General features: G+C 48.7%; 1 protein-coding gene across 1 annotated transcript in view; it reads left to right on the top strand.

Moving 5' to 3' along the window:
* Positions 1-20,319, top strand: part of LOC142259134 (uncharacterized) — a 145,656-nt gene that overhangs the window by 53,499 nt on the left and 71,838 nt on the right. The gene's annotated exons all lie outside the window — the stretch shown is intronic.

Genomic DNA, 20,319 nt, shown 5'->3' with positions numbered 1-20,319 from the left:
TAAACGGGGGGTCAGGTATTTGGCCCACTGGTCCTTGTCCAGATGGTGCTGCAAGCAAGTCCGTTCAAAAGCAGTCAAGAAAGAGTCCAAGTCTCCATCCTTCTCCAGCACTGGGAAGTCCTCAACACGGACCTTTGGAAGTTTGGTGTCTCGAAGGTCACATGTGGCTGATGAGGGCCGGAGCTGAGCTAGCTGCAGCTGGTGGTCACGGTCTGCCTGTTGCCGTCGCTCCGCAGCCTCACGCTCTGCCTGGCGCTCTTCACGCGCTGCCTGCCGCTCTGCCCTGCGCTCTGCCAGGAGTTCCTTGTAGCCCTCCTGGTCTCCAGCCTGGAGAAGGGCCATAGCCATTTGAAGAAGGCTATCCGAGCCTCCCAGGCTCGGTGGAATGGCACGTGGTGATCTGCGGCACGCTGCAGAGCTAGGCGATTCACTGTCCCTTTCAGAGCGGAGGGCTGGCATCTGGCTCGTTGAGGAACCTTGGGTGAGCTCCTCCTCATCTTGTCCAGCAGTGCCATTTTGCGCAATGTCCTCGGCAGAACGGTTTTCTGGCGTCGAGCTCCTGGAGGACTCGTGGGCAACCTCCTCATTGCTGTCCACAGCACCGTCCTCCCTCTCTTCGGCTCCTGCCTTAGCATTGGCCAGTTGCATAGCTCTGCTCCTGGTGCCATCAGCCATTCTTGCAGACTTTTGGTCACTGACACAGAACTGACACCTGATGCCTCCACACACCTTACAGTATCTGCACTCTGACACTCTAGTGTTGAGCTAGTCTGAAGACCCCAGCAGCCACAGCTGCTGCAGGCAGTCTTTAGTGTCTGGGAGTATGGGTCTCACACTCACACACACTATTATCTCGATCCCACCGCTATGCCACCAATATGTCACAAACCACCGGGGGGGTCACTCAGAAATCCCCCGCGCTGGCTACCAGTACGTCACAATCGGGGGGGTAACAAGTGGGGGTCACCCCTCCTTTATACCTCCCGACCGACAGACAGAGCACGTGACGCGCTCTCTAGCGCCCCTCTTATAGTCAGGCCAATTATGGAATTGCCCGACCATAAGCAAGGAGGCCGCTATACTACTTATGCCGATTATTGAAGGGTCCCCGGTGAGAGTAAGGTATATATTCCCCCGACCTCCGCGGGCGGAATATATAAAATCTCCCCGAATCTCACTGGCCTCCCCACAATAATCCTTGGCACAATTCGCTGCCACCAACCGATTTACGGTAACTATTAGCCGAACACACAGACGTGGGATTCAAGATCGAGATAACAGAACAGCCCAAGATTAATTATATAATTTAATCAGCCTAGCACACTAGAAACTACAATATATACAATAGGGAATCTACAGAATATACATATGTCAGAGTACAGTTACAATCAAAGCATGGGTTACAAACAGGCATACACAGTTCCAGCAGTTACCTTGTTGCGTCTGGCCACAGGGGGGCGCTGTACCCAGGTTTCTAGGATCCTTCCCACAGATGTTTCCTACACGTGCCCCCAGCGAAAAGAACACTGGAAAATGGCCGAAGTAGGGTTATCAACCTGGACAAATCCAGGTCCCCTCCTACCTTCGTGACCTCAGAGGGAGCACTGCTCCACCCCTGGCTGGAGTTATGGACAAAATCCACAACATGGAATATGGCCATAACTTTGCCTGGGAGCGTCGTAGGCGGACGCCAATGCTCTCATTGTGACAGTTATGAATTTAGCTACAGAACGAGGGGACTCATGACCTGTCTGCCAGTTCCCCATTGGCTGATATCACGCCTGGGGCATTTCCCAATGTCCTGCTCCCATAAAAAGGGTGTGCCGGCATCGTCCGCATGCAGAGACACCATTTTTATGGTTGCCATATTTATCGGAAATATGGCTTGCGAGATATGAACCATTTTTTACTGGAGTCGTTCTGTCTAGCTAGTTCCATAGCCTTGCTAATGAGATACAACTCTTGTTACAGGGTGACGGCAGGGAGTCATCCTGTGTCCATTGTTCCCACACCACCTCATCTCCATATCACAGGACATGGCCATGGAGGTGTAAGTGGAACACTGAGAACAAGAAGGGAGGGGGCACTGCCAGGGAGTGATGAGGGATTATGACTGGAGTCATAATTCATCTTCATATCCCGGGATTTGCCTCACACATATCATAAACATCTTGTACCACAAACTCGTCTCTGGCTGTCATTGCCCTAAACGCTATCGAAATCCTCAAACCATACAATAGTATTACATTATACTCAGGCCCTAAGAGGATTTCGCTGGGGCAATGACTGAGACACGAGTAGATCAGCTCTTTTCTATGATTAACTCCTTGCAGCAGGAGATGGAGGTGGTGCAGACTAAACTTAGAGATGTGGAGACACAGCTGGGCCATGATCACCAGGTACTGGGTCCGGCTATACAGGATTTGCAAGTCAGAGTGGAGGCTCAGGAAGCCGGCCCCACTACGTCCGTATCAGCTGCCGGTATGCCTAGGTTACCCCCATTCCGTTTCAATGGTGACCGTAGTCAGTTTCGTGGATTTGTGAACCAATGTATACTGTTTTTTGATGTACATGCTGATTATTACCGTTCTGACCGGTCCAAAGTGTTATGTATAATTATGTTATTAACCTCACGAGCACTGGCTTGGGCTAATCCTATGATAGAGAACCGGGACATCCGTTTAAATCACCTAGAGGACTTTCTGACCGCAATGGCGCAGATGTTTGATGATCCAAATCGCCGTGCTACCGCTGAATCGGCTCTCCTTTCCTTACGTCAGGGAAAGCGTTCTGTCGTTGAATACGCCACTGAATTTAAGAGGTTAGTGGTAGACACCGACTGGGGAAACAATGCATTATTGTCTGTTTTCAGAAAGGGTTTGTCCGGTACCATCAAAGACGAGTTAGCTCGTTCCGAATCTCCAGGGGAGTTTGAACTGTTTCTCCAGCACTGTGTGCGTATTGATACCCGCTTGACGGAACGTAGGCAGGAAAAATGGGCAGCTGTAAACCGTGTAAACAACTTTGCCTTTCCTTCCAGAGAACCCGCTCTCAGGACGCCACGGGAGGCCGAGGACGTTCCTATGCAAGTAGACTCTCTGCAAAAGCGAGAGACCAATGAACGTCGCGAACACCGGCTCCGTGAGCGTTTGTGTTTCTATTGCGGTCAATCGGACCATTTCTTGATCGACTGCCCGAAACGTCCGAATCGCCCAAATAAGGTATTGGCAGCCATGGCAGAGTGTGACAACACGGACGCAGAGTCCGATATCTCGGAGGCAAGTGGACACCTGGATGCGGTATTTCCCTTGACTGTAATGTCAACCTCACCGAAGGACTCGGAAGGGAAATATACCCATTGCTCGCTCCCCATTCAGATCCGGTGGGAGGGACAGCTAATACCTACCTCTGCAATGATAGATTCTGGGGCAGGGGGAAATTTCATGGACTCCTCTTTTGCCAGGAAACACGGTATCCGGACTCAGCAAAGATCCTCACCGGTTACCATGGAGACGGTTGACGGATCTCCGTTAATCTCTGGACCAGTTGATCGGGAAACCGTACCGCTAGAATGCGTCATGAAGCCAGGTCAGCAGGAGACCCTTGTTTTCATGTTAATTTCTTCTCCTCATTTTCCGATTATTCTAGGTATTCCGTGGCTACGGTCTACAAATCCGGTCATCGATTGGGAAACTAAGGAAATATCCTTCCCCCCGCAGAGTATTCCGACCATTAGTCCAACTGTTCCGGTTCCAGTAACACCGAATGCGGAGGGCACTGTACAGGTACCTGTTCTACCCCCGGTGTATAATGACTTTGCGGATATATGCGACAAAAGAAAAGCCGATCGGCTTCCCCCGCATAGACCGTATGATTGCCCCATAGACTTACTCCCAGGGGCGGAGATCCCGTTTGGTCATGTCTACCCGTTGGCGGCACCTGAGCTAGAAGCACTAAAAGAATACATTGATGAAAGTCTAGCTAAGGGATTCATTCGTCCGTCTACCTCACCAGCAGGGGCACCCATCTTTTTCGTGAAAAAGAAAGAGGGGACTCTGAGACCCTGTATTGACTACCGGGAACTGAATAAAATAACTATCCGGAACCGGTATCCGTTACCGTTGATTCCTGAGCTATTGGAGAGGGTCCAACAGGCAAAAATATTCACCAAATTGGATCTCCGTGGGGCATACAATCTACTCCGTATACGTCCCGGAGACGAGTGGAAGACCGCGTTCCGATGTCGGTATGGACATTTTGAGTACCTAGTGATGCCTTTTGGACTTTGTAACGCTCCCGCGACTTTCCAACATCTAGTTAACGATATTTTTAGGGATATCATGGACCAATTCATGGTGATTTATCTGGACGATATCCTAATCTTTTCTGATTCCCTACAGGAACACCAGGAACACGTCAAGACCGTACTTACCCGGCTGAGGGAAAACCACCTGTACATCAAACTGGAGAAATGCGAGTTCCACTGCTCACAAATACAATTCTTAGGTTATGTCATCTCTCCTCAGGGACTGAACATGGAGTCTGGCAAGATACAAGCAATTCTAGACTGGCCGGAACCGGGGAACATCAAGGAGGTACAACGCTTTGTCGGTTTTGCCAACTTTTACCGACGTTTTATCCGTAATTTTTCAGAGATCGTTCGTCCCATCACTCTGTTAACCAAGAAAGGACAGAAGTTTGTGTGGTCCGCCCAGGCCCAGGAAGCTTTCCATCGTCTCAAGGTTTGTTTTACCTCAGCGCCTATATTGGTACATCCGAATCCCGCACTTCCCTTTATCGTGGAAGTCGATGCTTCCGACTACGCATTAGGGGCCATCCTTTCACAAAGGACTGGGGACAAGAGTCTCTTACATCCGTGTGCTTTCTTTTCCCGCCGGTTGTCCCCTGCAGAAAGGAACTATGGCATTGCGGACAAGGAATTGTTAGCGATTATTTCCGCTTTCAAGGAATGGAGACACCACTTACAGGGAGCCGCGCAGCAAGTGATAGTACTCACAGATCATCGTAATCTGGAATTTCTTAAGTCTGCCAGGTGCCTGTCTCCACGGCAAGCCCGTTGGAGCCTATTCCTTAACCAGTTCAATTTTGTCGTTACATACCGTCCAGGTTCACGTAATGGGAAAGCCGATGCCTTGTCCCGAATCCACGCCGTGGACTCCGTGCCTGGAACCCCGTCTCAGACCGTGTTATCGGATGCCAATTTCGTTGGAGTAATCCAGGACCAGGACTTGTGGAAGGACATCAAGCTGGCCTATGATGGTGACGTATTTCTTGCTGCCCCCCCGAATGATGTAACTCTTGTTCTTCGGAATGGTGTGTGGTTGAGAGAGCGACGCATTTATGTCCCGGAGGCCGTAAGACTTCGGGTTCTCAAGTTGGTCCATGACTCCGTGTTGGCTGGTCATAGGGGGGTACAGAAGACGCAGGAATTTCTGAACCGTTTTTTCTGGTGGCCTACCTGTTTAAAGGACGTAAAGGACTATGTCCACTCATGTGTGGTTTGTGCCCGGTGCAAGGTCCCTCGTGTGGCTCCTACAGGACTCCTCCAACCGTTACCCGTGCCATCTCGCCCTTGGGGGTCTATCTCAATGGATTTTATTGTGGAGTTGCCCGTCTCAGACGGTCACAATACCATTTTAGTGGTGGTGGATCGGTTGACTAAAGCTGCTCACTTTATTCCGTGTGCCGGTCTTCCCTCAGCCGCAGAGACAGTGGATCTGGTTATCCAGAACGTATTCCGATTGCATGGGGTACCAGACGAGATCATCTCTGACCGGGGCGTGCAGTTCACGTCTAGGTTCTGGAAGGGGTTTTGTACGGCACTCCAGATTGATGTCTGTTTGTCTTCTGCATACCATCCTCAGACAAATGGGCAAACCGAACGGACCAATCAAACACTGGAACAATACCTTCGCTGTTATGTCAGCCATCTGCAGGACGATTGGTTGAAGATGCTTCCGTTGGCGGAGTTCTCATATAACAACACTCAGAGCAGCTCCACTAAGGTAACGCCCTTCTTTGCTAACTTGGGTTACCATCCGACTATTTTGCCTAGGTCACCGGTTGCGGTCTCAGTGCCTGCGGTGGAGGACAGATTAACAGAGCTACGACAAAATCAGGAGGTTCTGAAGGACACTGTGGCTACAGCTCAGGAGCGTTACAAGAGGTCGGCAGACGCTCACCGGAGACCGGCACCCATGTATAAGGTAGGGGACTCTGTATGGTTGTCCACCAAGAACCTGAGATTGGGTGTTCCTTCGCAGAAACTGGGACAAAAATTCATCGGTCCGTTCAAGATCACCGGGATCGTGAGCCCTGTGGCCTGTCGGCTGCGGTTACCGCACCATCTAAAGGTACACCCGGTCTTTCATGTTTCTCTCCTCAAATCCGTCTCTCCCAATACGTTTCATGGTCGTGTCGTGCCTCCTCCTCCGCCTGTGATGGTCGACGGCGAGGAGCAGTTCGTGGTTGAGGACATTATTGACTCCCGGCTTCATCGTCGTCGGCTTCAGTATCTGGTACGTTGGCAGGGGTACGCCCCCGAGGACGATTCCTGGGAACCGGTGGGTAACATTCGAGCACCACGGAAGATCGCTCAGTTTCATCGACGGTACCCGGACAAGCCGGGCCCTGACCCGTCCTGAGGCCGTTTCTGGGGGGGGGAGTAATGTCAGGTTTCCGGGTTTTCCAGTCCTCTTTTGAAAAAGCTTGCCCTCGGTTAACATGGAGTTTTGTGTTCTGTTGCCCTACTTCCTGTCCAGCTGCTTAAAAGGCCGCCTCTAAGCTTAGTCCAGTGCCTGAGTATACTGCTTGCTGTGTGCTCCTGCTTTGCTGCTGCTGCTACTGGATTACCTTTGGATCCTCCTGAAGATCTACCGACCGACTCTGGACCATACCCGGTTTCTTCAAACTGTGCCCGGACTCCGTCTGCCGTCTTTTGTCAGCACGTCTGCCGGGTTTCTTCCGGTTCATAACCATTCTGGACTTTCATTCCGTACGGACACTTCTGGACTTTACCGCTTGCCCCTTGTGTCCCGGCTGCGGCGCATTTAGGCCTTCCGGGGTTGATTGCCGGACAGTCCCTGTATAGGGGTTCGCTCTGGTGGTCTCCCTGGGGGAGTCCGGTGCGTGGCCCCGGGAATCCCCTTCGCTCCGTTTCAGAAAGGTATTTTTGTGTTTGTTATACTGTGTATTTCTGTTGTGTATCTACCGTGGTTACATATCATAAACATCTTGTACCACAAACTCGTCTCTGGCTGTCATTGCCCTAAACGCTATCGAAATCCTCAAACCATACAATAGTATTACACTAGCGTGAAGTGGACGATAGTGGTCAGACCTGAGTAGTAGAGCATGAACAGAGGGTAGGAAAAGGTGTACAGGATGACACAAGGGTTACAGTGAGGGATAATTACGATATCTGTGGAGGTAAAATAATGGAATTAGAAGTCAGAATACATGACTGAAATGTTACATATATATATATATATAAAAAAAATTGTATATACTATAACATGAAGTATAGCAATAAATAGATATACAAAAGGGTTATGATGTGTCAGATGTCAATATACCTAACAGATGTGTATATTGATGTACAGGGAAGAAATATAACCTTTAATAGACTCTGTAATTTTGTACTATGAGAATAGTATTGATAGTTTGTGCCTAGATGTCCCTGTAACAGATATAAGGGATAATATCCAAAAGAACGGGATATAAGTTATATTATATGATATACCTGCATATACTTATGTACAAAATAACATTTGCCCAAGATGTTGTAGTTACCCGCAGCATACAGACTATATATTGTTAAAACGTTTCATACTCTCGGTTTAAGCCAAATGGTTCGAGGGTCTTAAGGGTGAAGATCCAAAGGGCCTCTTGTTCCTTAAGTTTCTGTTCCCGATCACCACCCCTTCTGTTCGGAAGGACATGCTCGATCACCTGATACTTAAGTTGAGATATCGTATGTCCATGTGAGATAAAGTGTGCAGGGATCGGTAGCAATATATGTCTACATCTAATGGTGGACTTATGTTTGCTAATGCGGTCCTGGATATGTTGTGTGGTTTCGCCAACATATGCGAGACCACACGAGCACTTGATGAGATACACAACAAAACTTGAGTCACAAGTAAAAAATCCATTAATCCTGAACACTTGCTTGTGTGTGGATGGGAGAATGTTTCCACTTTCGTTAGGTTGGAACATTATACACAGTGTAGGCATGGGAAGTTGCCTTTGCGTGGATTGGGAAGTGTCTTTTGGCTGGGTGTGATCTGGTTTGAGCCTATATCCGCCCAGACTAGTGTGTCCCGGAGATTCTGGCTTCTCTTATGGCAGAATAATCGGTGAGCCGGGAATTCAGAAATATGAGGATATGCTGACCGAAATCGGGACCAGTGTCTTAACAAAGAATTCCTGATTAAGGGATGGAAAGGGTGGTACCTGCTGATGAATGGTATACATGGGTTAGTTGATCTGCTGCGTATACTGGATGAGTTGTCATGTCTGGCTAAGTCACTTGGGTAACCCCTTTCTATAAATTTAGATTTCATCTCTCTGAGTCTGATAGCACGTTGTTTGTCATCAGAGACAATCCTGCATACTCTTTCATGTTGGGACTTCGGTAAGGCCCTTTACATATGTTGTGGATGGCAGCTTGTGAAATGTAGAAGACAGTTTTTATCCATTGGCTTAGTATATCAGTCCATCCAGATAGTACTCTCTTTGGTCATGTGTACGATTGTATCAAAAAAATTGATATCTATACCATGATAATTCAGACTGAATGTAATACCAGATAGACACATATTAATGTCCCTAACAAAGTCCTCGAGTGTATTTTTGCTGTCATTCCAAATAATGAACACATCGTCGATGTATCGTTTCCAAATGACTATGTCTGTGTAGAGTGGATGAGGCCGTATAAAATCTTCTCCAAATCTGGCCATGACGATGTTTGCATACGGCGGGGCCACATTCGATCCCATTGTGGTCCCCTTGTGTATAATATTGGTCCTCAAAGAGGAAGAAGTTCTTTTCCAATATTATTTGAAGCAGGTTGGTGCAGAATGATATCTGTGGTGCTGTGATTGTACTCTTGGTTTCAGAAACCATTCTACAGAGTCAACACCATAACAGTTGTCAATACTCGTGTATAGACTGTTAACGTCAAGGGTCCCTAAGACGCTATTAGGAGGAATAAATAAATAAATAAATTAGGAGGAATAAGGGGTATGTCTCTAAAGCAAGAGAGGAAGTTGGTAATGTGGCACCCCAGTGGTCCGGTTGCCACAGTAGTGTTCCCTCCTCACAGGGGGTGATGTTATGCCTGGAAGCAAGAAGAGACTTCCCCATACTAGGTAGCACCAGCAGTTAACACTTTCCTGACTCCAGACCAGAATGGGGAGCTCAAGAACCCAGTTTAAGGGGAGCTTCCCTATACATCCTGGCCTGGGGAAGGGGTCAGAAACAGGGAAGAGGAGAGCAGAGCAGAATCAAGCAGACAATCTCTGATGAAAGAGCCTGGGGAGCGGAGCAGGAAGAGAGCTCGCCCCAGAGAAGAGCGCTAGGAACAGGATGCTGGAGTCCTTGGTTGTCCGGGTACTGAAGGCTCAGCAGATGAATCCGGAGGACAGGAGACTGCATGTTGTCTGGCCACACAGAACGCCCAGGGCACAGCAGCATATTAGAGCCCAAAATCGAGACCAGAGGAGCGGCACCTGTAAAAGACTCGTGCCACCTGCCATAAGAGTGAGATGTTTCTTATACCGTGAACCATGTGAGACCCACTTTTCTTGTAGATTGTAAGGAAGTTTTTGCACTATCGGATTGACACCCCTAGCGGTATCCAAGAATGCCAATCCGGGCAAATCTCCTTCCTCTTGGGCAACCTGTAACTCTACTAAGAGATCGCTTAGCTCTCTTAGCCTTTGAAACACCAGGAAGAGGGCCACAGCATAGCTTTAAGCAGCAGGGACCTACACAGGACAGTACAGAAGGAAGGCCTCCGAACCGACCTGGCAAGGTGGATCCCCAATTGCTTCCAGACTGCCCGGACCTCTGTTACCATCTGAACTAGTTTCACTGGCTTGCACCATTCACTATCAAGTAAAAAGGTAAAGGAAACTACAGTCCCTGTGTCATCCAGTTATTGGCTGCGTCTTCGGTCCTGCACCCCAACGTTAATTCCTCCATCATAGACTATAACGGTTGGCCTGGGGCCCTGCTCCACCTGTGGGGAGCTGTACCATCATTGCTGCATCACCATCTGCCCCGGTGGTTTTATCCAGCAGCATCAGCCATACATTGCCGAATACCACAGGTGGCGTCATGACTTATCCCCCTGTACATATCCCTCATTTAAACAACACCGTCAGGGTCATGGAGTCGGCCCCTGCCGCCGTGACTTCCCAACAGAACCGGCCCGGTCCCGAGTGCCCCACGGCCCTGGTGGGCATGTCAGTAGTATCTCTAAGAAATGAGGGAATAAGCGGCACAAGAGGTGTCAGCATTTTCTCCAAGGCAATTGACAAGGGTGAGGTAACAGATTCCGTGGAGGCTACAATGGGTCTGCCTGGGGGTTTGTTAAAGTTCTTATGAATCTTAGACAGTGTATAGAATACTGGTGTTTTGGGATGTATTTTATCCAGAAATTCTGCTAGTTTTTGATCTATTGTGCCTAGTTTCAGGTGTTTGTCAGATGTGAGTTGAATGAGTTTTTTGATGTCAGGAGTGGGATTACGGGGAATAGGCTCCTGTGTGGCACCCCAGTGGTCTGGTTGTCACAGTAGTGTTTCCCCCACAGAGGGGTTAATACTAAGCCTGGAAGCAAGCGTGGGGTCCCTTGGTCAGTAAGTACCTTCATTCAACACAGTTCCTACTCCGGGCCAGCAGAGGGAGCTCTAAACCTGGTGTTCTGGGGAGCTTCCCAGAAGCTCTGACCTGGGGGAGGAGTTAGGGGAGTGACAGTTGGGAGTTGACCGTTGGAGTGAGAGGAGTTGGAGCCAAGAGTTTGAGGAGAGCAGACCGGCTCCTCCTGAGGTCGGGAAGCTAGTGATGGGCAGTCCGGCTCTTTTTGGAGATCCGGTTCCCATGGCTCCGCTCACCAAAAAGAGCCAGATCTTTCAGATCGTTTATGGCTCCTTATTAAAAACGTGTTTACCGCCACCGAAAGCACACCCAACCGTGGCTCAACTCCGCCCACCCACAACAAGCCAATTTTCGAAGTGGGCGGTTTTTTTCAGGTGGGCGGGGTTTTGCCGACCAAACAGTCATATTTTACGCCCAGTGAGAGCCGTTAAGAGAATTTAGTGGCTCTCAGTGGTGATCCGGCTCCTGTCAGTCACAGGAGAGTCGGATCTTTGTGTCGGATCGTTCCCGACCGACACATCCCTACGGGGGGCTGAGAAAAGCCTAGGGGAACAGAGTCTGACAAGGAGGCAAAAAGGAGTGTTCTGTCTTCTATTCATTAAATAGGATAAGGGTAATATCGTTTGTTGCCCACAAGAGGTCACGGTTGGCTTTCTTATGTTTTCCTCATACATCTCTACAGTATTTCTGTGGTTTGGAGCCTGTTGCTTTAAGGAAAAGATACTTCCTTGGACTGCCCCTTTTCCCTTCCCTTACTGAGTTGGAGACGCAGATGTCTTGGTGTCTCCATAGGATTCAGAGGTGCTATGGCCGGCTCCAGTTCCTTTTCTTCAATCGTTCCTCCTGACTAATGGATCCCGGTAGGAATCATTGTACTAGACTACATATTTGTGTTGGAATATGTGTACAGTTGTTATGTAGGCACTGTGAAGTGGCGGTGGCTCTACTCAGATTGCATAGGCTGTGATACATGCAGAGCAGGTGTAGGGCGGCATCAGCAGTGTAAATGTTGTGTTCAGTCATATGCATTGCTCTCTGTGTTATGCAGATTCTGTAAATACCAGTACTACTATGTATGTCATTCTGTTATTTGTGATATGCCTGTACTGATATGGATTTGTATCTTTTGTTATAGTTTTTACCAATCAATCATCCATTTCTTATGATCATCCACCTATCCATCATCATTTAATAAATAAAGACTTAAAGGCAACACAGTCTGTTTATTGAAACAGTGGATGAAGGTTAGCTGTATGCCGGAGTCCACACAGCTCACACGTGGACGAAGGCAGAACAGTAAAAACGGGCTGCTGGTCGCAGGCAGCGATTGTACGAACTGTACGGGACAGCTAACACCCACGCTACACGGCACACGGGTATTACAGCAGCCGCCATACAGCTACATAGAACAAGAGCGCAGTCCAGCTCCAGTAAAGATAGCCGGTCGCAGGCTGTAGTACGGGACCGCTAACATCCACGCTGTACCGCATATGGATGTCGCAGCAGCCACCATACAGCCGCAGTGACTAGACCGCAGTACGCCAGAAACCACCATTCCACTCTCCACCACGCGGAAGGCCGTCCGCAAATAGACTCTGTTTCCCGCTAAAATAGTCTGCAGCCAAGTGCACAATGTCTGTCAGCCGAGCGTCTTCCCTGAAGACAAGGTCACGGGCAAGCTCTACTAAATCCTCAATTAGGGAGCTTGCTGCCGTCGCCCGCGCTGAGGCCGAAGCAGCTAAAGTGAGGTCCTCCTTCGCTGAACAGGAAATGCAACTCAAACTAAAACAGACAGAGAGTGCACGTCTGCAATCAGAACAAGAAGCAGAGAATGCACGTCTGCAACTGACTTTAGAAAGACTTGCCGTAGAAAAGGAGACAGCGGCCGCAATAGCAAAGGCAGAGTTCCTGGAAGCGGCAGAGCAACCCGAAGGAAGACGTAGCGATGTTCTTGGGCCGGACCTAAACCAGCAGGATCCAGCACAGCGCGTCGCAGAATACATCTACCAATACTCCAGGATAGATGACAGCTCAGATGTGCTTCACCAAACAGACTACGCAGACGGCCAGCCATCCAACCTTGAATTACACCGCTTCAAGCAAGAGAGTGTACAGCACGAGGAGGTTCACCAAAACTACTATTCCACAGGGTGGAAGGTACAACCACCATTTTACCACAAAGAGACACCTTTCTCTCCGGGGAGGTACTATGCTGACTTTCCGAAGGCGGAAACACCCTACAGGTATGGTGATACACCACACAATAGACACGACCATACACCAGCTCGCACCAGCACTGACCAAGCCACCATGGACTTTGCAAAGTTCTTTGCTCGTCGAGATCTGGTCACAAAAGGACTTGTAAAGTTCAAATGATCGTGCCGAGAATTATAGGTCGTGGCGAGCCTCGTTCCAGAACACCATAAGAGGTTTGGACCTTTCTTGTAGTGAGGAGTTAGACCTCCTGGTAAAATGGCTTGGTAGTGAATCGGTAGAACACGCCAAAAGACTAAGAGACATTAACATTAAAAACCCACCCAAAGGTCTACACTTGGCGTGGAAGAGACTTGATGAATGCTATGGGTCCATAGAAGTTATTGAAAATGCTCTGTTTAAAAGAATTGATGACTTCCCTAAGATAGGACCCAAAGGCTTTCAAAGGCTAAGAGAGCTAAGCGATCTCTTAGTAGAGTTACAGGTTGCCCAAGAGGAAGGAGATTTGCCCGGATTGGCATTCTTGGATACCGCTAGGGGTGTCAATCCGATAGTGCAAAAACTTCATTACAATCTACAAGAAAAGTGGGTCTCACATGGTTCACGGTATAAGCAAACACATAACGCGCCATTCCCTCCTTTTGCCGTATTTGTAGATTTTGTAGCTCAGCAAGCTAAAATCAGAAATGACCCTAGTTTTGATTTTACTCTGTCATGTACCACCGCCCCCGGTGTCAAACCCAGTAGGACACCCGTGGCGGTCCACAAAACTAACATTGTCTCCTCAGGTCCTGCTCACAAAGAGAGTAAGCATCCTCCAGAAGAGAACAAACCCCAGGATATCAGTAAACAGTGTCCTCTACACCGGAAACCACATCCTCTACTAAAATGCAGAGCCTTCAGGGAGAAGTCTCTAGAGGATCGCAAAGGCTTCCTCAAGGAACACAACATCTGCTTCAAATGCTGTGCTGCAACATCGCACATGGCCAGGAACTGCGAAGCTAGCGTGAAATGTGCAGAATGTGACAGCACGGATCACAATACAGCCTTACACCCTGGACCACCTACACGAGCGTTGCCGCAAGCAGAAGAACACGATGGAAAACAGAAGAACACTGATGAAGACAGGTACCGTTGAGACGGCGGGGAGGAAGGCAAGCGGGTACAAGGTGGAATCCATAGATGGCCAGACCTGCCTATCATTACCTACCATACTGGAGTGCAACCAGATTCCTGACAACAGGTCCGAGATACCTTCACCAGAGGTAGCAGCTCATCACCCCCATCTGAAGCGTATAGCTCACCTGATTCCAGAACTGGACTCAGAAGCTCCAATAGCCTTACTCCTTGGAAGAGACATGGTACGTGTGCATAAGGCTAGAGAGTCCATTAACGGCTCCCAGAACGCTCCATATGCGCAGAGACTTGACCTAGGATGGGTCGTAATAGGAGATGTCTGTCTAGGAGGAGCACACAAGCCAGCCTCAGTCAACAGTATGCTCACCAACACACTAGAAAATGGACGTCCGTCTTTCTTCCGACCATGTCACAACAGTCTGTTGGTAAAGGAATTACCAAGCAGTACTCCTCTGCCATGTCCTTTCGCAGTTCCTTCCAACGAAGACCACGCTTGTGAGGGCGAACAAGACCACATATGCTGTACAGTCTTCCACAGGACCAAAGAGGACAACAAAACAGCAATGTCCATAGAAGACAGGATGTTCTTGGATATCATGGACCAAGAAATAACCAAAGACAAGTCGAACAGCTGGGTGGCACCCTTACCATTCCGACCACGGAGACAACGCCTACCCAACAACAGGAAACAGGTCTACAGTCGATTTGTCTCCCTCAGACACAAGCTCAAGAAGTCTCCCGAGATGAGAGAACATTTCTTTACCTTCATGGAGAAGATATTCCGAAATAACCATGCAGAGATCGCACCTACACTACGGGACTCTGAGGAACGCTGGTACTTACCCATCTTCGGAGTGTACCATCCTAAAAAGCCAGGCCAAATAAGAGTGGTGTTCGACTCAAGTGCCAAGTGCGAAGACGTCTCGTTGAATGATGTCCTACTATCTGGCCCAGACCTCAACAACAGACTCTTAGAAGTTCTACTCTGTTTCCGCAGAGATACGGTGGCATTTATGGCTGACATCCAACAGATGTTCCACTGCTTTCTCGTCAAAAAGGAACACAGAAACTACCTGAGGTTCTTCTGGTACCGTGACAACGACCCAGATAAAGACATCATAGAGTACCGGATGAGGGTACATATCTTCGGGAACAGTCCTTCCCCCGCCGTGGCTATCTACGGTCTCAGGAATTCCGCCAAAGAAGGTGAAGAGAAGTACGGGTCGGATGTTAGATCCTTTGTGGAAAAGGATTTCTACGTAGACGACTGCTTAAAATCCACACCCACAAACGAGGCAGCAATCAGTCTTCTAAAAAGAGCTCAAGAAATGCTCGCTCAGTCCAACTTAAGGTTGCATAAGATTGCATCCAATAGCCGAGAACTGATGGAAGCCTTTCCCTCTCAAGACTATTCCAGTGATCTGAAGGGCATAGACCTGAGCATCGACTCTCTTCCCATGCAACGGAGCCTAGGACTACTTTGGGACTTGAAGACAGATGCCTTCACCTTTCAGATCAACAAAGAAGAAAAGTCCTTCACACGTAGAGGTGTCCTTTCCTTTGTGAATAGTTTGTACGATCCTCTGGGATTCGTAGCTCCAGTTACCGTCCAAGGTAAAATGATGCTAAGAGACTTCACCCAAGAGACATCTGATTGGGATGATACACTTCCTGCAGAAAAGGCACACCTGTGGGCAGAGTGGAGGAAGTCTCTCAAGGCCTTGACCGATCTTCATGTGAACCGACCATACGCTCCTGTGCCATCCACCGAAGTCAAATCTCAAAGACTTTGTATCTTCTGCGATGCATCAGTCAAAGCAATCGCAGCGGTAGTATACCTTAAAACCACTGATGTGAATGAACAGATCCATATTGGGTTCGTCATGAGTCGGACAAAACTGGCGCCACTCCGTGAACACTCGATACCTAGACTGGAACTCTGTGCTGCCGTCCTTGCAGTAGAGCTGGCTGAACTTATCTCAGATGGAATGAATCAGGAGATCAAAGATGCAGAGTTCTACACTGACAGCAAGGTGGTACTAGGATACATCTGCAACGAAACACGACGCTTCTATGTCTACGTCAGCAACCGGGTATTGAGAATAAGAAGATCAACTCGCCCTGATCAGTGGCATTACGTATCTACTCATCACAATCCCGCCGACCATGCGACTAGATCCGTTGCACAAAGTCACCTTAAGGACACTACATGGTTCACAGGCCCTGCCTTCCTGTACCGAACAACATCCTACATCAGCAGGCCCGATACATTCGAACTGGTGGATCCAGATGTCGATGAAGACCTTCGTCCTCAAGTGTCAGCTCTTCATACAGTGGTTTCAGGACGTCACCTCGGATCTCATCGGTTCAGTAGATTCTCAACCTGGTACTCACTTGTTAGAGCCATCGCTTTTTTACTACACGTGACTCAGTTTTACAAGTCCGAACTACCAACAAATCAGAGATGCAGTAAAGGTTGGCATCACTGCAAGCATGCGTTTACTGCTCCCAACCTAGAGAAAGCCAAGATTACAATACTCCATGTTGTACAAAATGAAGCCTACAACAAGGAGATAGACAATCTCGACAAAGGACTACCCATTCCTAGAGACAGTGCGTTGAGGAAACTCGACCCGTTCATTGACAAAGATGGGCTGCTGAGAATAGGTGGCCGCATTCAAGAAGCTAAGGTAGAAGTCTCAGAGAAACACCCGGTAATAATTCCCGGACGTCATCACGTCACAACCTTGCTCATTCAACATCATCACATCTTGGTGAGACATCAAGGTCGTTTGTTTACCAAAGGGAGTCTAAGAACGGCTGGACTATGGATAGTCGGAGCGAAGAGAAGCGCGAGTAAACTCATCTTCAACTGCGTTACGTGTCGCAAACTTCGTGGCATGTTTCAAAACCAGAAGATGGCCAATCTTCCACCTGACAGGCTCAGTACTGAACCCCCCTTCACCAACGTTGGACTGGATGTGTTCGGCCCCTGGTCCGTAGCTACAAGACGCACTAGGAAGGCCCATGCCGAAGCAAAGTGTTGGGCAGTTCTATTCACCTGTTTGTCTGTCAGAGCTGTTCATATCGAAGTAATAGAATCTATGGACACTTCAAGTTTCATAAATGCACTTCGACGCTTCATTGCTATCAGAGGCCCTGTGAAGCACATTCGTTCTGATAGAGGCACAAACTTTATTGGAGCAGCAAGAGAACTCCAAATCCCTTCCAATCTAGACATTACAAATGTAGAGAGGTACCTAGGTGAGCAAGGATGCACCTGGACCTTCAACCCGCCACACTCTTCGCACATGGGAGGCACCTGGGAAAGAATGATAGGAATTGCACGCAAGATTCTAGATTCTATCCTCTTGCAAGCAAACACCAGACTTACCCACGAAAGCTTGACTACGTTCTTGGCCGAAGTTACAGCTATCATGAATGCTAGGCCATTGACAGCTCTTTCTGGAGATTCTGGAGACTCAACAGTTCTTACTCCTGCCATGTTACTTACACAGAAAACCTGTGTCCCAGGAGCTCCACCTGGAGAATTCACCGAGAAAGACCTCTACAGAAGACAATGGAGGCAAGTACAAAACGTGTCCAATGCCTTTTGGGACAGATGGAGGAAACAATATCTCTCCACTCTGCAAACCAGAACAAAATGGCAGAAAGACCATCCAAACATCAGACTTGGCGATGTGGTACTTGTAAAGGACAGTCAATCACACCGAAATGAGTGGCCACTCGGCCTAGTCACCAAACCCTTTCCCAGCAAGGATGGGAGAGTACGCAAGGTAGAGGTCAGAGTGAGCAAGCTCGGAGAGAACAAACTGTTCACCAGACCAGTCACTGAACTTGTGTTGTTGTTATCCCCTCAGGAGTCCAATAGTGGCATTGGTTAACGCCAAGCGGGGAGTGTTCTGTCTTCTATTCATTAAATAGGATAAGGGTAATATCGTTTGTTGCCCACAAGAGGTCACTGTTGGCTTTCTTATGTTTTCCTCATACATCTCTACAGTATTTCTGTGGTTTGGAGCCTGTTGCTTTAAGGAAAAGATACTTCCTTGGACTGCCCCTTTTCCCTTCCCTTACTGAGTTGGAGACGCAGATGTCTTGGTGTCTCCATAGGATTCAGAGGTGCTATGGCCGGCTCCAGTTCCTTTTCTTCAATCGTTCCTCCTGACTAATGGATCCCGGTAGGAATCATTGTACTAGACTACATATTTGTGTTGGAATATGTGTACAGTTGTTATGTAGGCACTGTGAAGTGGCAGTGGCTCTACTCAGATTGCATAGGCTGTGATACATGCAGAGCAGGTGTAGGGCGGCATCAGCAGTGTAAATGTTGTATTCAGTCATATGCATTGCTCTCTGTGTTATGCAGATTCTGTAAATACCAGTACTACTATGTATGTCATTCTGTTATTTGTGATATGCCTGTACTGATATGGATTTGTATCTTTTGTTATAGTTTTTACCAATCAATCATCCATTTCTTATGATCATCCACCTATCCATCATCATTTAATAAATAAAGACTTAAAGGCAACACAGTCTGTTTATTGAAACAGTGGATGAAGGTTAGCTGTATGCCGGATTCCACACAGCTCACACGTGGACGAAGGCAGAACAAGGAGGAATACTCTGGGGAGTGGAGCTAAGCCGGCACACCCCAGAAGGGCACGCTAGAAACCGGACACCGTCCGTGGCTGCTCGGGTACTCGAGCCCTGGTAGCTAAATCAGGAGAGCAGGAGGATTATAAGTCTCCTGGCCCCACAGACCACCTGAAGGAAAAGCTGCAGATTAGGGATCGGGAGCTGCTGTCAGCAAAGCAGTACCTGCGACGCCCTGCACAGCCTGCCATATGGGTGAGAGAATTACTACAAGTGACAGAGGAGAGGGCCTCAACCTAGCTAACGCAGCGAGGCCCTGAAAACCGGGAAAGAGCGTAGCGGGTAGGCCTCAGACCCATCTGGCCAGGGTGACTTCCCCGACTGCTTCCAGGCTATTCGGACCACCATCATCACCACCTGTACCGGTCTCCCAGGACTTCCTCACCGGTTAACAAGTAAAGTGAAAGGTAAGGAAACTACAGTCCTTGTCCATTATTGTCCACATTCCTGGCCCTGCATCCTGAAGCCCACCAGTTCCCAAAAATAGATTCTCCAACAGTTGCCCCGGGGTCCTGCTCCACCTGTGGGGAACAAGATCACCTCAGCTGCGCCATCGTCATCTGCCCCGGGGAATACACAGCGCAGCGGCGGCCCACATAGCCGCAGTACCACAGGTGGTGTCACAAACCTTTTCTTTTAACTACAACTCCCATCATATCATAATCATCATCCCTTTATTATTGAAAGACAACGCCAGGGTCACGGAACCGGGCCACGCCGCTGCGAAATTGCCGGACTAGTCCGGCCCGGTACCAAGTACCCCCCCAGCCCTGGAGCTGGGCGTGTCACACATGTTTCCTTCATTCTGAATTGATCATATTTTGCAATTTATCACATTTCATCAATTTAGCTTCCACAGGTCTTTACTCACTTCTATGACCCTCCAATGGCTCATCTATCATCATCTCTAGAGTGAACAGTCTCTGCGGGGCTCCTGTCTACACACAGGGCAAAGTGGAAATGAATCACAGTGCACATGACACACGCGGCTCTGTCCTGCAGATACTGGTTTTGTGGCGGTGGTTTGGAGTCACGGGGACTCTGCATTGCAGCATTGTGTTGTGAGGCACCGGGTCACCTGCTCTGCTGGAGCATTGTTGCTGGAGCATTGTTGCTGGAGCATTGTCGCTTCTGCAATGGCTGGCACGCGACACCGCACTTTTAAGGCATAGATTAGGGACTCACTCAGAGGTTCTCCATGACCTGGCAGCGGCTTCATACAGTCTGATCAGAATGTACAACCAACAACCTCATGGTCAGGGATTTCATTTCAAAGTATGATTTTGGGATGTGCGATTCATGTCTAATTCTCCAGGTGAGGTGTGCTACCCTGCAGACACCGAGCACAGCCACATTACACACAGCTCCGAGCCCTCCTCCCACACAGCA

Source organism: Anomaloglossus baeobatrachus, chromosome 1, assembly GCF_048569485.1.
Source record: "Anomaloglossus baeobatrachus isolate aAnoBae1 chromosome 1, aAnoBae1.hap1, whole genome shotgun sequence".
Lineage (NCBI taxonomy): Eukaryota > Metazoa > Chordata > Amphibia > Anura > Aromobatidae > Anomaloglossus > Anomaloglossus baeobatrachus.
This window is presented reverse-complemented; position numbering and strand designations above follow the sequence as displayed.